We start from the raw sequence: 15,541 nt of genomic DNA, 5'->3' as shown, positions 1-15,541 counted from the left end.
CAATATCAAAATGGCATGTGTGAGACAAATTTCCTCCAGAATTTCAGCAGGATAAAGAGATGAGTGGTCCATTTTATCTTACAGTTCTCCAGTAGCTGTAGGAGGACATAAAAAGGATATTCAATTTAAGTGACTAGGGTCCGTGCTTTCTGCTCCCAAGTTGCTCCTAAAAGGATACAATTCACGTTCAATTCACCACTATTTCTCAGAAGAGCTTTTGGGATTTATATTAAGAATCTTTTTATGAATTTTCAGTTACAGCTAATCAGCATAAGATCTTCAGATGAGTAATATAGTCACTGCAACTGCTTCCTAGCTTGCTTAATATGCGGAACCCAGACAGCTAGTGATAACAATGCAGGTTCCTGATTTGCTCCATTTCCTCTATGGATGTCATACAGATGTTTGCTGTGTCAACTGGAGAGAAGGAGATAAGCCAACTTTAAAGTTTAAATTTGTTGCATGAATAAGCCACAAAGAAGGGGCAGGTAGTCAGACATGCTCTGGTAGGGTGGGGAGCCAGGCAGGAGGTCAAGGCAATGGTGTGAGCTAGGATAGAAAGTGTAGAGGTTACACAGTCCACCAAGAAGGACCTCCACCTAGATCCTCAGAGCTGGAGAGATTCCCAGCTAAATAGGGTTAAAAAGCTCATGCTCATGTTGTAGTCCCCTTCAAAGAGCATGGGGAGCCATCTTGCACCTGCTGGTTTCAATAGGCACAACTTCAGCAATAGAGCATACCCCTGCTCCCTCCTATTTTCTCTTTTTTTCTCACTTTTACACTCTTTCTATTTGCTAAATAACTTGCAGTGAGAAATATTAACTTCATTTTGGTTGTCCCTTGCTTAAAATGTCAATCACTAAACTCTATGCTAATCACCGTAATAGGACTTACACACTTAGCAAAGCATTAAGATGTAAAATTACACAAAAATCTTGCCTGTACTCTATCAATTGCATCATTTATGTTGTTTGTAAGCCCTAGAAGCTATTACCTTAAATGTGCATAGTAAGACTAGACAATTTCTGTAACTTAGCAACTGTTTCAAGCAAGCATTTAAGAACCATTGCAGGAAGACTAAAAAAGCTAATTGACCGATACTCATTTGTCCTTTAAGATGTAGCCCATAATAATTTGGATCCTCAGACATTCTCACTGATTCTGACCCAGATAGAACAACTTCATTCCCCAGCATAATTACTCAGATTTCTGAGGATAAGTGAGCATGATGTGTGATTCTTTACAACCATGGATGATACTTTCAAATCAAGGATTGCAAGCAAGGAAAATATAATTATTATCAGATAGTATGCATTGCTTATGCTAGAATATGCAGCACAATAAGGGCCATTCAGGAAATCATACACGAAATCAGCATAAATCTAGTGGGCTTTTCTGGATGCTGTCTTCCTCCCTCTCTCCTTCCCTCCCTTCCTTTCTTCCATCCTTCCCTGCTTCCCTTCTTTTCCCCTCTTTTCTTCCCTCCTACCTTTCTTCCTCCATCCCAGGTCGCCTCCCTCCCTCCCTCTCCCATCCTTCTTTCTTCCTTTCATTCCTTCCTGCTGTCTTTCCTTTCCTTCCTTCCCTCCTCCCTCACTCTCTCCCTTTCTTTCCTTCTCCCTTTCTGCTTCCCTTCTTTTTTCTTTCTTCTCTTCTTCCCTCCTTCCTACCTTTCTCTCTCCCTTCTTCTCTCCCTCCTTTCCTGAAAGGGTAATAAGCACATAAATGTTCAGACACTGACATTGAGCACCATGCTTTATGAACTTTTCTTCTAGGAATTTAAGGACTACAAGTTTATTGCTTTTGTGCACTGAAATTACTATTTTTCTTTGCTAAGTTAGCCTTTCAGACAATTTTAAGATTTAATTTAAACTTTGCATCTCATTCTAGGTCACTGTTATCCATTTTTGTATGCTGAACTCACAGAATCTGAGAATCTATATTTGGCAACCCATGATCAGCTATCAGTGTTGTCAATTTTAAGTCTTTTTATATTATCATTTTCCATATTCATTCCTTGTTTATGTAACAGAAAACTTTAATGTGTTTCTTTTTGGTACATATACTACATGTCCCACAATGCTTAGTGCAACACCAACGTTGCAACACCTAATACGTGCTTATGGCCTAAGATAATTGAATGACTCTATGAAGCTTACTGGGTTCACACATTAGTGACACTCACTCAGGAGGAAATAAAACAAGAAATGCTGAGCCATGATTTTATGCTTCTTTGGGGATCCTGTAGACAATTAAAAGTTAAGGAGACCATAAGAGGAAAGATTGACAGATTTAATTTTATGAAAATTAAAAAGTAATCTACCCAAAAATAATAATAATTAAGTCAAATTATGTACAGAAAAATTAACTACATATAAGACAAATAATTATAAATATCACTTATATACACAAAGAAATAATATCAATAATTTAGAAATAAATATTAGGATTATTTTACATCTGTGGAATATATAAATAAATAAAATAGACAAAGATCCATACCCACATTGTGCTTATAGTCTGGAAGAGAAATGCAGAATACATTGTATAAATAAGTAAACTCTAAGGCAGTCCTGTTTTCTAACTGTGGTCCTGGGGTCTGGGTCCTTGGAAACAGGACTACCTTAGAAAATAGGACTACCTTTAAAGGATGCTATTTGCTTAGAAAACAAACAATCTGATATTCTTTCACATTACATGCACACACACACACACACACACACACACACACAAATAAATAAATAAATAAATACATACATACATAAATACATAAAACACCTTGAGGTGGGACCTGACAGAACCAGAACAGCAGTGAGAAGTACTAGCCAGTATCCACACTTCAGGTACAGCCAGTTAGTGTTATCACTGCATGGGAATGAGATGGTCAGGCAGGAATGTGCAGCACAACTGCATTTTTTGCAACAAGGCTGTTACCTCTTTAGAGCAAAAGACATTAGGGCATGCGAGCAGGAGATGAGGAGGGTGTTATTTTGTCAGAAAAAAAGATGGTAGATTAATGCTCTATTCCTTTTTTGAGACAATGAACCATAATTAATGATATAAAAAATATTCTTCATAGCTATATTGTGTCCTTTTTGAATTCCTTGAATAATGGCACTCTGCAAATGGGATGGCACACATAGTAAGTTTTGGTTAATCAAACCCTAAAGTTTGTGGATAAATGAGAGATAAAAGTATATTTTGCCTCAAACTGTTTAGTTCAGACACTAAAACACAAAACCTCCACCAAAGCAAAAATTCTTTTTACTCAAAGAGGAAGTTTTCATTTAAAGTAAATTATGCCGTTTTGGTTATATTATGCCAACACTTTACTAAATTAGAATATCCTAAGGTTCTGTGCGACTGGACTGACTGGGAATACATCACTGTACATAGCCCAAGCAAGAGAGAACATGAACAAGCTCTTCTCTGGGCTAAAATTTCAATAACCATTCAAGAGAATAGGATATCCAACTGTGACTTTCTAAGGTGGCAATATGAAATACTTTCTATAAAATGATTGATCTATGTTTCAAGGAAAATTTCTTCTCTTGAAACCTGAGCAAAGTACTTGAGGCTTTTCACAAGTACAGCATATAGAATGTTAATACTTTCCTATCAGTTCTTCATTTTACTCCAGTAAGATGAGGAAAAATCTCATTTTAGAGGAATCAGCCACATTTTTAAAGAGAAGCAGCTGATTTTCTTTGACATACTTAGGTTTATTGAAAGTCCTCTCATCATGCTAGGTGAAATAGTTAAATAGTAACAGATCTTCCATATGAACATCAGATTTAGTTTTAAAAGCCCTCTGGTGAAGCTCAGAGTCCAGAATGCTCCAATTTTATTAACATTTATAACTATGCTTCTTTTATGAGGAGAAAATATCATGATTTTAGTTTCAGTTAGTAAACATTTCTGAGGTAAAGAATCAAAGCTTCTCAGAGAATAAATGCTTCCAACCAAAGGGCACACTGAGATTTTTAGAGCAATCCGTCTCAAACTGCAGATTTGAATGATCCACAAGACAGAGTTTCAGTGACCCATGACCCATTGGAAGACCACATGAAATCAATTTGTGAATTAAAACAGTATTGCTTTTTTACTGAAGAGTAATGCAATTGGATGGAATGGAACAGAATAGAACACAAAGGATAGAATAGAATAGAAAATAGAAATAGATCAGAATTTATCACATATAAAGAAGGTAATTACAATCATAGGAAATAGATGTGGTAGGAAGCATGGTGGGAGGAGAATGGCATATAGAATTCTCAGTGTTTGTTCTAATGTTCATTAGAAGGTAATGAATACAAAGAACAAGTTCACTTCTGAACATTTCAAGATGCAGTGCTACTTTAAATAAGAAGACAGAAATAAATATTTACGTGAAATGCTAGCAGTACCTAGTTTCTACCTTAATCCAATAAGCACTGACAGGAGGGCTACTTGCTGAGCCCCCTACTGCTGCTGGAGTCCTAAAGCTGGAAGGGTCACATACCCTCTCTTCAAGGAGACCATTGCAATGAGGGAGATCAGCCTCTATACCCTCTTTGATATTTCGTTACTGACCACTGGCTCTCAGACTCTTCAGGCAATGGAAATTGACATGAGGCCAAGCAAGCTTTCCCAAACAAGGTTCATTGGGGCTTATGCTAGAGCACAAAGGAAACAGCACAGGAGAAAGGGTTCTCCAGCTGGCTGTCTAAAGGGGGCCACCCAGGGCCTTTTATTGAATAGATTAAGGAGCTTGATGTCAAGGATCTGCCTCCTGGGGTGACCTTTCCCTTCTTCCTGGATGTGGTATTGAAGTCTCAGTGCATGCTCAGTGGGTTCAAGATGACAGTGTTGCTCATTACTGCCAGGAACGTTGTATAAGGGTAATTTTTGGGTCTCACGCACATGTAAGTGGTAGAGTCAACTGTCTTGGGGGAAACTTTTGTTGAAATGTTGCTTATCTTAGCTTCTTAGCTGGGAGTGCAGGATCTTGTGGTTAACAAGTATGGAAAATATGTCAGGGGGTGTGTGATGGTTAATATTGGGTTCAACTTGATTGGATTGAGGGATGTCTAGATGGCTGATGTGGTTTCTGGATGTGTTTGTGAAGGTGCTGCCAGAGGAGATTGACATTTGAGTTCATGTACTGTGAGAGAAAGACCTACCCTCAATGTGGGTGGGCATCATCCAATTGGCTACCAATGCAGCTGGAACAAAGAAAGCAGGAGAAGATGAGATAAGTTTGCGTGCTGAGTCTTCTGGCTCTTTCTTCTTCACGTGCAGGATGTTTGCTTCTTTCCACTCTTCCTGCCCTTGGACATCAGACTCCAGGATCTTCAGACGTTGGCTCTGAAACTTGTGCCAGCATCTTCCCTGGGGCCCTTGGGCCTTCGGCTGCAGACTTAAGGCTGCACTGTCGGCTTCCTTGGTTTTGAGGTTTTCGGACAGGTACTGAGCCACTACCAGCTTCTCCCTTTCCCCAGCTGTGGTCAGTCAATTGTGGGACTTCACTTTGTAATCACATGAGCTAATTCTCCATAATAAACTCCCTTTTATATATACACATGTTCTATTGGTTCTGACTAATAGGACAGTAAGACAGGGTTCTCTATCTGGAGAACCCTGACTAATATGGGGGGCAGAGGGTGGGAGCTAGTCTCATTTCCCCCACTATGTCTCATTTCCCTCTGAGAGATTTTACCCTCCTTATTCTTCTTCTTTTTATTTTATTTTATTTTATTTTATTTTATTTTATTTTATTCTATTTTATTTTATTTTATGGAGTCTCACTCTGTCACCCAGGCTGGAGTGCAGTGGCATGATCTCGGCTCACTGCAAGCTCCACCTCCCGGGTTCATGCCATTCTCCTGCCTCAGCCTCCCGAGTAGCTGGGACTACAGGTGCCTGCCACCATGCCTGGCTAATTTTTTTGTATTTTTAGTAGAGACGGGGTTTCACCGTGTTAGCCAGGATGGTCTCGATCTCATGACCTCGTGATCTGCCCGTCTTGGCCTCCCAAAGTGCTGTGATTACAGGCGTGAGCCACTGTGCCCGGCCTACCCTCCTTATTCTTAAGGAGAAGGGGTGGGAGGGAGGTCAGAGGTCTCATTTTCCAAGCTGCTTTCTGCTGAAAAGAGTCATCATCTCCACCTACCTTTGGAGGTGTAAAAATCCCCTGCTGACTGACCTACCAATTTAGATTATTAAGGACTCAGGTTTTCCTGGGATGGTATGGGTTAGAATTCTTGTGTCACCACAAGAACTGTTGACTTGGAACTGTTGACTTGACTTGGAACTGTTGAATCCTGGCAAACACAAACTTTACCAAAAGGTTAAAAGGACCCACGTAACCACATAACCACAACAAAATGTTCACTAAGGATCTAAAGAAAGGCAAGAACGAAGTAGCGTGTGGTAGGTACCCTTCAGTGGAGTCCCAGACGGTTTGAGCAGTGGGATTATTAAAGTTATGCAGCCATGTAACCTGTTGGAGGATGACATCAGCCGTTTGTTCCATCTCTCCAGAAACATTAATGAAGAAACAACAAGAGGTATTTGCAACAGCACATACTTCTACTTTTCAGCCAGTAGGTAATCCAAGGATAATCAGTCATCTAAGACCATCAAAGCCAGATAGCCTAGTGACTTTTGTATGAGTTTAAAATCCTGTCCCGTTGTGGCTGCCACCATGGAGACATGGCTGTGACATATTATATGATGACATTGTTGTAAATTATTCTCCCGGCTAGTCCCATCAGCGAACCAACCAAGGTGACTTTTCTGACAATCAGCAGCCCCATTGCTCATCTGGACCTTCTTGGTGACAGCTGAGTGCTATGGGGGTTATTGGAGAATACTTTGATATTCTTAGGAGGAAGAGAAGTGTGACCTTTTCCACAGTCCAATTGCTACTTATATGATTGGTATCAAGACATTGAACTTCTATCCCTTTCCCATTTACCATTCCCAAGAACATCAGTCCATTAGCTAAGCATAAGAGTCCTGGGTAGGAAGGGACCCAATGATGGGTGATTAGAAGGCAGCCATAAGAAGTACTTGTCATTGTCTCCCTGGTTTTCAGTGTCAGAAGCCAAGGATATCTGTGATTCCATGTTACAGCCCATTATATAGTTTGGATATTTGTTCCTGCCAAATCTCAGTTTGAAATATCATCCCTGGCCAGACATGGTGACTCATGCCTGTAATCTCAGCATTTTGGGAAGCTGAGGTAGGAAGGATAGCTTGAGGACAGGAGTTCAAGACCACCCTGGCCAACACAGTGAGACCCCATCTCTTTAAAAAAAATAAATTTAAATTATAAAAAAAGAAACATAATCCCCAATGTTGGAGATGGAGCCTGGTGGAAGATGTTTGGGTCATGGGGGCAAATCTCTCACGGCCTTCCCTCATAATACTGGGTGAGTTCTCACAAGTTCTGGTTGCTTAAAAGTTTGTGGTACCTCCCGTTCCCTTGCTCCTGCTCTAACCATGTGATGTGCCTGCTTCCCTTCACCTTCTGCTATGAGCAAAAGCTCTCTGAGGCCTCCCCAGAAGCCAAACAGATGCTGCTGCCATGCTTCCTGTACAGTCTGCAGAACCATGAGCCAATTAAACCTGTTTTCTTTATAAATTACTCAATCTCAGTTATTTCTTTAAAGCAATGTAAGAATAGCCTAACACAACCCAGGTAGCTGTGCCACCAAGGCTGTACCCTCTGGAACTCATGCCATGTCCCAATTTCAGTTGGAAATCATGCACATAAAAAGGGACAGAACTCAGGGGTGAGGTTAATCACATCTTTTGATGAGCAGGTGCGTTTAAGGGTACTGAGTATGTAGTTCCCTCTGGTAGTATAGTTAAAGATGGGGATCCTGTAAAGAGCACAAGAGGTGTTACATTAGGGTAGCTTGGGATCTACATTGGCATACCAGGTCACGGCTGATGGATTAAAACATGTTATCATTCTCAGGTTAATGGACGTTGAGTGGATGAGATGGACTAGGTTCGTAAGAGATTTATTGGCTCTGTAAATAGGGTGCTTTTGGACCAGGGACCATTCTGCTGGGTGCTCCCACCAGACATTTTTATATGCCTCCCCATTGACTTGTTAATGACATATGCAATAGTCCAATAACTATTTGGTGTGGACTGAGACAATGTTTGAGTAAGTTGGAATGAAGAATTTCCCTCCCATTTTCCCAAGCTTTGTTTATTCTGTATTACCCTCGGGGAAAACATAAGCACCAGGACAAGAAGTAGCAAGGTCAGTTCCTTATATTCAGTAAGGACAAAAGAGATATTTACCAGGGGAGGGGGCTAAGCAAAGTGATAAAACAGCAGCAGCAAAATAACCAGTATGATAAAAGAAGCTATCAGACTCAGGCCCAGCCACCATATTACTTATCTGTTTGTGAGATGGCCCTGTTGAACAGGTACTTAACGGCCCTCCACTGGCTCACAGGAATAAGATGGGCTTTTCAAGCATGCCTGAAAATGTTCAGCAGAAAAGAGCTTTAATCTGGAAAGTTGTGCCCACCTAGGCATTCCTTGTCAATTGACTGTAGTTGGAGTGGCCAGGATCACTCAGTAAAGACCTTTCCATTTAAGTAATAGTTGGTCCTTCAGGGAGCCCACCTTCCAAGTCTTAAGGAGGACCTGATCTCCTGGGTTAATCTGGATAGAGGATGCCCCACTCCTGGCAGGGGATGCCAGAATATTGTTCCCCTATTCTAAGATTGCCTTCTGGGCCTGCCCTGAAAACATTAGATGTTGTAGGTTTTGATCCAATTCTCCATCTAACAGAAGATTAGTAGTGAGAAAGGGCATCCCCTAAATTATTTCAGAAGGACTGAAATTCAGGTTGCCATAAGGGACTGTGCAGATTCTGAGAAGTGTGACTGAAGCATTTAATCCACAGTTTATGGGTATCTTGAAAAAGCTTTGCTAGGATCCTTTTAAGGGTATGATTCATCTTTTTAACTATCTCTGATGATTGGGAATGTCAAGATGCATGAAGTTTGTGGTCTATCCCTAAGGCTGTTGTGAGGCCCTGAGTAATCTTAGCAACAAAGGAAGGCCAGCTATCACTCTGGAGAGACCTGGGAAGTCTGAACTGGTATACTATCTCCTTTAACAGGGGTTTACAGCCTTCCACTGCTTCCTCTATATGGGTGAAAAAAGCTTGGCTCAACATTAACACTAGGAGGTACCTATACCCTGACTTCGAGGGCAGTTGAGTGAAATCTACTTGTCAGTCCTCTCCTGAATATGTTCCTCTATGCTGAACCAACTTAAAGAGGGAGGGATAGGATGAGTTTAGGGCTTAATCGGGGCACCCAACTCACAGGCAAAGGTCATCTATTTTACAGTCTTTCTAAGTTCTTTTCTGGTAATAATTCTATGGACTATGTCTCATAGATTACCCCTCTCATAATGAGTGGCATCATGAAGATGCTTGATGAGCTTCCATTGTTCAACTCCAAGGATCTTACCATTGTCTGTGAGCCATCCAATATTATCTCCCTCTATCTCCATCTCTCAGCATTCTTCCATTCTTGTTGTGAAGATAGTGGGCAACTGGGGAGTTTAGAGGGGATTATTGTTATGGCCAGGACCCTCTTAGGTTCTTGAGACTGATCTACCTGCTTTGTAGCCCTATTGGTCCTATTGTTCCCTTGGCTAATGAGGAACCCATCTCTATGGTGGCCCTTACAGTGAATGACTGCCATTTGGTGAGGAATCTGTACTGCTTCCAAGAGAAGCAAGATTAGATATTGATGCTTGATTGGGGAGTTTTTGGCTGTTAATACTCCCCTCTCCTTCCATATGGCTGTGTGGGTGTGCAGCATGAAAAACTCATACTTTGAATCAGTATATAAGTTTAACCTTTTGCTTTCTCCCAATTTTAAGGCTCTAATTAAGGCAGTTGGTGCTTCTTTCTATGCTGAGGTATGAGAAGAAAGGGCTTTGGCCTTTATAACCTCATTTAGACTCACTATTGCATACCCTGCTTTCCTAGTCCCTTCTCCCATAAAACTAGTACCATAAATATAGTATTCTGCCTCTGGATTATTAAGGGGCTTATCCTGTAAGTTGGGTCTGCTGGAATATTTTTGTTCTATGGCTTTTATGCATTGATGCTATAAAGCCTCATCATCTACAGATGGGAATAGTGTCCCCCAGGTCAAAGTCTGTTATACCCTCAGAGAGATGTCAGGGGTGTCTAATAAAAGAGCTTGGTATTTGGTCAGCCTCCTTCCAAAATGGTGTCCTTTGACTTCCAATGCAGTCTGAACCTGATGACGAGTGATGACTTCCATATATTGCCCCAATGTCAACTTCGATGCCTTGTTAACCAATAGGACAGAGGCTGCTACCACCCTCAGGCAAATAGGCCATCCCTTTGTGACTGGATCTAATTGTTTTAAGAAATAGACCACTGACCTCTGGGAAGATCCTAGCTTCTGGGTTAAGACTCTCAGAGCTATTACCAGTCTTTCACAAAGATAGAAGGTAAATGGTTTTTCTAAATTTGGTAGCCTTGGAGCTGGGGCTTGACCTAACTCAGATTTTAATGCTTCAAAAGCTTGTTGGCACTCTTTATCCCAGTGCTTGGGGAATCTTTCTTTCCCTTTTATGGCCTCAGTAGCTCGGACATTAGGTCATAATTTGGAATCCAGATGTGGCAGAAAACTGCCATTCCCAAGAAGCCCCAGAGTTGCTGTTTTGTTTGTGGAATCAGCAATAAAATGATTGCCCTTTTTTGATCTGTGGCCAGTATGCAAGCTTCTGGGGTCAGAGCAAATCCCAGATATTGAATCTTTTGTAAGGAAATCCAGGTCTTGGTTGGGGATGCCTTGTATCCTGTTCAGCCAGGACATGTAGGGTTTTAATGATGTTAAAATTTGAGTCATGACATGTCTGACTGGCAATTAACAGATCATCAGCATATTGACATAAAATCCCATTTCTCAAGTTTAATTCGCTTAACTCCTTTGCCAACACATTTCCAAAGAGATGAAAAGTGTCTCAAAAACCTTGAGGAAGTACTGTTCATGTATATTGGGTGGTTTTCTGGGTATTGGGTTTCTTCCATTCAAAGGCAAAAGAATATTGGAATTCTGGGTATAGAAGCACACAAAAGAAGGCATCTTTTAAGTCTAGCACAGTGTGATACTGAGCATCCCTGTGTATCCAGATGAGCAGAATGTATGAATTTGGAACCATTGGATGGATTGGAATGACTGTCTCAATAACAACCCACAAGTTCCATACACAATGGTATTCTCCATTAGGTTTCTTAATGGGGAGAATTGGAATATTGCAAGAAGACAGGCAGGATTTAATTAGTCCATGTTTCAAAAATTTGCATAGCAGTGGTTGGATCCGTTGTAGTGCTTCAGATTTGAGGGGATATTATTTTTTCCATGGACAGTATGCACCAGGTTTCAGGCCTATTTTTATTGGCCAATCCCAAGACAACAGTTTCCTATACTGAGGGGTTCATTTGGTTCTTGTTCTCTTCAGGAATGTATTTGTTTCAAACTGTGACTGTTCAAGAGTGCCAATAAGTGGATTCTTTGTTCTGGTTCCATTTCTAATTGAATTTTGATCGCTTCCAAGGAAATGGTCGCTCCAATTTTACTTAATAAGTCTCTACCTAACAATAAATTAGGATGTTTGGGGACATTCAGGAATGAATGAGTAGTAATACTAGACCCTGCCTCACAAGCAAGAAGGAAAGTAAGTTGCCTTCCTTTGGACCACCTGTCTATCCCTGTTACTATGCAGTTACAATTGGAAAGTGGGTCAACAGACTGAGTCAAGAAAGAGTAGGTGGCTCCCATATCCACAAGGAACTCAGTTCTTCTACCTGCCATGTAGAAGGTGACTTAAGGCTCTGCTAAAGAGATGATGGTGGAGCATGTTAAAGTCAGATCCAGGCAGGATCTTGGGTCACATTACTCAGTGAAAATAGACCTCTCATCTGAGAGGTTTACAAAGAGGGTGGGGTTGGCCAGGGTTGCAGCTAGCCATCCTGATTTAGAATGGTTAGGTCATTCCCTCTTTCCATATCACTCCTTCCTGAAATATGCACATTGGTTCTGTTCAATGCTGGCTGGGTGCATTCAGTTATCTGGTCTTCTGGGTCTCCTAGGGTCACCCTTAGATGGCAGATGAATTGGGGAAGCCAAAAGCTACTCTTTCTTGGTTAATCTCCTTTCTTTATTAGCTTTCTCTCTCCTGTCCCTATTATTGAAAACCTTATAAGTCTCTGTTACCAGGGTCAACAGTAGGATCTGGGGTTCTGTCTCTATTCAGCTTTCTCCTGATGTCTGGAACAGACTGACTAATGAAATGTGTGGCAAGCGGTGCCCTCCCTTCTGTTTACTCTGGGACAGCATTGGTGTATTTTCTGAAAGTTGTCATGACCCAGTTGAGGAAGAATGCTGGAATTTTCTCCTCTTTTTCCTGAGTAATATCTCTAACCTTATGATAGTTCATGAGATTTACTATGCACTTGTCCATTGCCTTAGCAAAGTAATAAAATGACCCATCTAGCTTTGTCAGTAGCATCTTCATAATCCCACTGGGGGTTTTGCTCTGGGACTACATCTCAGCCCACTCAGATGACAGCCTTGTGGTGGTTCATGGCCACTGGGCAATCTGAATACTCTCTGGCCTTTCTTAGTATGTGGTCTTTTTTATCAAAGGTCAGCAATGTGTCAAAATAAGTGACATCCTGCCATGGCAATGAGAAAATTAGGTTTGATGTAACAAACTCATCTCTAAATTTGTTAGAATCTTCTGAAAATCTGCCAAACTTTTATTTGCATAGCCCCAATCGACCACCAAAAAGGGAAGATGCATTCTTGTAATTTATCTTCTCTCCTCTGTCGCTTCTTTAAGGGGAGAATATTCCTGGGCTTGTGGCAGGGTAAAAGTAGATGCCAACTTGGAACCTGATTAGAACCCCACTGATTATGTGCTGGAGCCTGCATACCTGCAGAGGTCTGATTATGGTATGGTGTCAGTTCAGGAACCAAATGGGATGGTGGAGTTGGGATTCACTGGGTGGACTGATCAGAGACTGAAAGAGCAGATCTGTTAGCAAGTATTGTTTAGATTTATCTGGAGATGGCCAAGGCATGGAGGCCACACATACCTGACAGGAATCCCACTATTTTGGATCCTGATATAGTTTTATAAAAGCCTGTACATAGGGTACTTCCCCAATTTTTGGAACATTTTGCCAAACAGGTCCACATGCAAAATGATATTAAAATTAAGGAATCCATTCAGTGGCCAGTTCTCATGGTCTCTAGGGTGTACTGGGACCAGGTCATGCTGCAAAAGAAAATTAACTTCTTTTTATTCAAGCCATCTAGCATAAATTTGCCCCAATTAGAGATGGTGCATTTCAGCATAGAACCTTAGAGTATGCTGAGAGCAGTGACCATTGCTATACATTTGTCTCCTTCAGTCAAAGGAACATGGGCTGAATGTAGACCCTGAGACTAGGCATCAATAAGGAGGTAGGAAGGCTGTTGGTCCCACACAGTGTGGTAGTATAAATCACACAAGAGGACCAATCAATGTGGCAAGAGAAGAGAGAGAGAGCCAATCCCCTTTTGAAATTGAATGCAGGCTTAGATATTTCCCTCTACCTCCTTTACCTTACACCAGGTCCAAGTCCTGTTAATTTGGAGCCTGTACTCAGTGGTGACCAAGTGACAGTAGATGAGATTGGTTATCATACAAGCAAAAAGAAAACATGGTTTAGGACATAATTACTCAAATATTAGACCCACATACTGTTTTTTCTCTCATAAAGACAACACACAGAACTGAGAGGACTACACATTCAAAAAGAAAAATAATGAAAAGCTCACAAGCCTCCCTTCCCTACAAGGAGCTGCAAAGGGAAGCCAAGTAGTAAGGAGTTTTAAACAGAGTTGAAAAATCCAGAGCCAGAGTGCCAGAGTTTCTCCACCAGACCACTTAAGCCAGGGGAGGGGTGCCACCCATTTGCTGCCTGCTGGGTTAATCAATCCTGGTGAGTCAATCATTTCAACCCATTTTCCATGGATGTCTATTAAGGTGACTCAAACCAGTAAAACTAAGGTAAAGTGAGAAAAAGAAAAAGAAAAGGTGCACCAGAAGAAAAAAAAAATAGAAAAGAAAGAAAAATGTTTCCTGCCAAGGTGAAGCCAGGAGCCCTGGGAGGCTAGAGGAAGACACACCACTCATGGTGATGTTGAATGAAAGGTTCAAGAAGCCACTCATCAGCAATAAGAGAGGTTGTGTTCAGCCACCCTGATGGCCCTTAAGTCCCTGAGGGGAAGGGAGATATTACCCTGGTCCCTTTGTGGTCACCTGGAAAGATGTTACTGTACACAGGTTCTTAGGCTTTTCATGCAATGGAAATTGACATGAGGCCATGCATATTTTTTCACACAAAATGTATTGGGACTTATGCTTGAGCACAAGGGAGACAGCACAGAAGGAAGAGTTCTCCAGCTGGCTCTCCAAAAGAGGCTGGCCTGGGCCTTTTATTGAACTGTGTAAGGGGTTTGATGTCAGGGATCTCTGCCTCCGGAAGTGATCTTTCCATTCTTCCTTGTTATGATGTCCAAACATGTCTGGCCCAGGTTAAAGTCTTGATTATCCTCAGTGGGTTCAAGATGATGGAGTTGCTCACTACCACCACCCCCAGAAAGCTGCCTAGCAGTCATTCCAGAGTCTCATGCCCATGTGGGTCATAGGATCACCTGCCTTGGGGATGATTTATGGTGAAATGTTGTTTATCTTAGCTTCTTAGCTCAGTGACACAGGATCTTGAGGTTAGCACGTATGGGAAATCGGGGGTATTGGGGTTGGGTGCTATCCCTAACCTCTCCCAATTTCTCCTTCTCCTTTGTTCCTTTTTTATTGCTTCTTTTTGTTTTTTCCTCTCCAGCTCTTGGTGCCCCCAAAGTTTTTTCCTCAGTACCTTCACTCTAAATATACTGTTTTGATTTTCTCAATCTCTCAAGGGACTCTGATTTCTGCCAGTAGCTAAAGGAAAGAGTATCATGCTATTCTCTTTGAAAAACTTTCTGTTTTAATAAGAATTAGTCTTACTTGAAACAATTAATTCTTAAGTGTGTATTGGTATGCCTAAGACACAGATTAACAGAAGAATTATTTGCTAAGATGGGGACAAGGGTTTCCTGGTATACCTTAACTTAAACCATAGAAAGACATACCTACGATGTTAATAAAATGGGGTCCATTATAACCTTTTATTGGCCTCAGAACAGTTATGTTTAAAATCAATTTGGCCTGAGCTGAGACAACTGTGAGGCAATTTGGACTAACCAATTTGGATTAATCTAAGACATTGTTGTCTTAAGATGGAGGATTCCTCAAGATGGAATATAAAATCCATATGTGATTAATTAAAATGTTGTCATTAATATAAAGGCTCAAGGTGTTTGTATCACTAATGTACAACTTTTTAAATAGCCCTAGGAATCTTTTCATCTAGATCAAGGAAAAATAA

The sequence above is a fragment of the Pan troglodytes genome, chromosome 17 (assembly GCF_028858775.2).
Source record: "Pan troglodytes isolate AG18354 chromosome 17, NHGRI_mPanTro3-v2.0_pri, whole genome shotgun sequence".
Taxonomy (NCBI): Eukaryota; Metazoa; Chordata; class Mammalia; order Primates; family Hominidae; genus Pan; species Pan troglodytes.
This window is presented reverse-complemented; position numbering follows the sequence as displayed.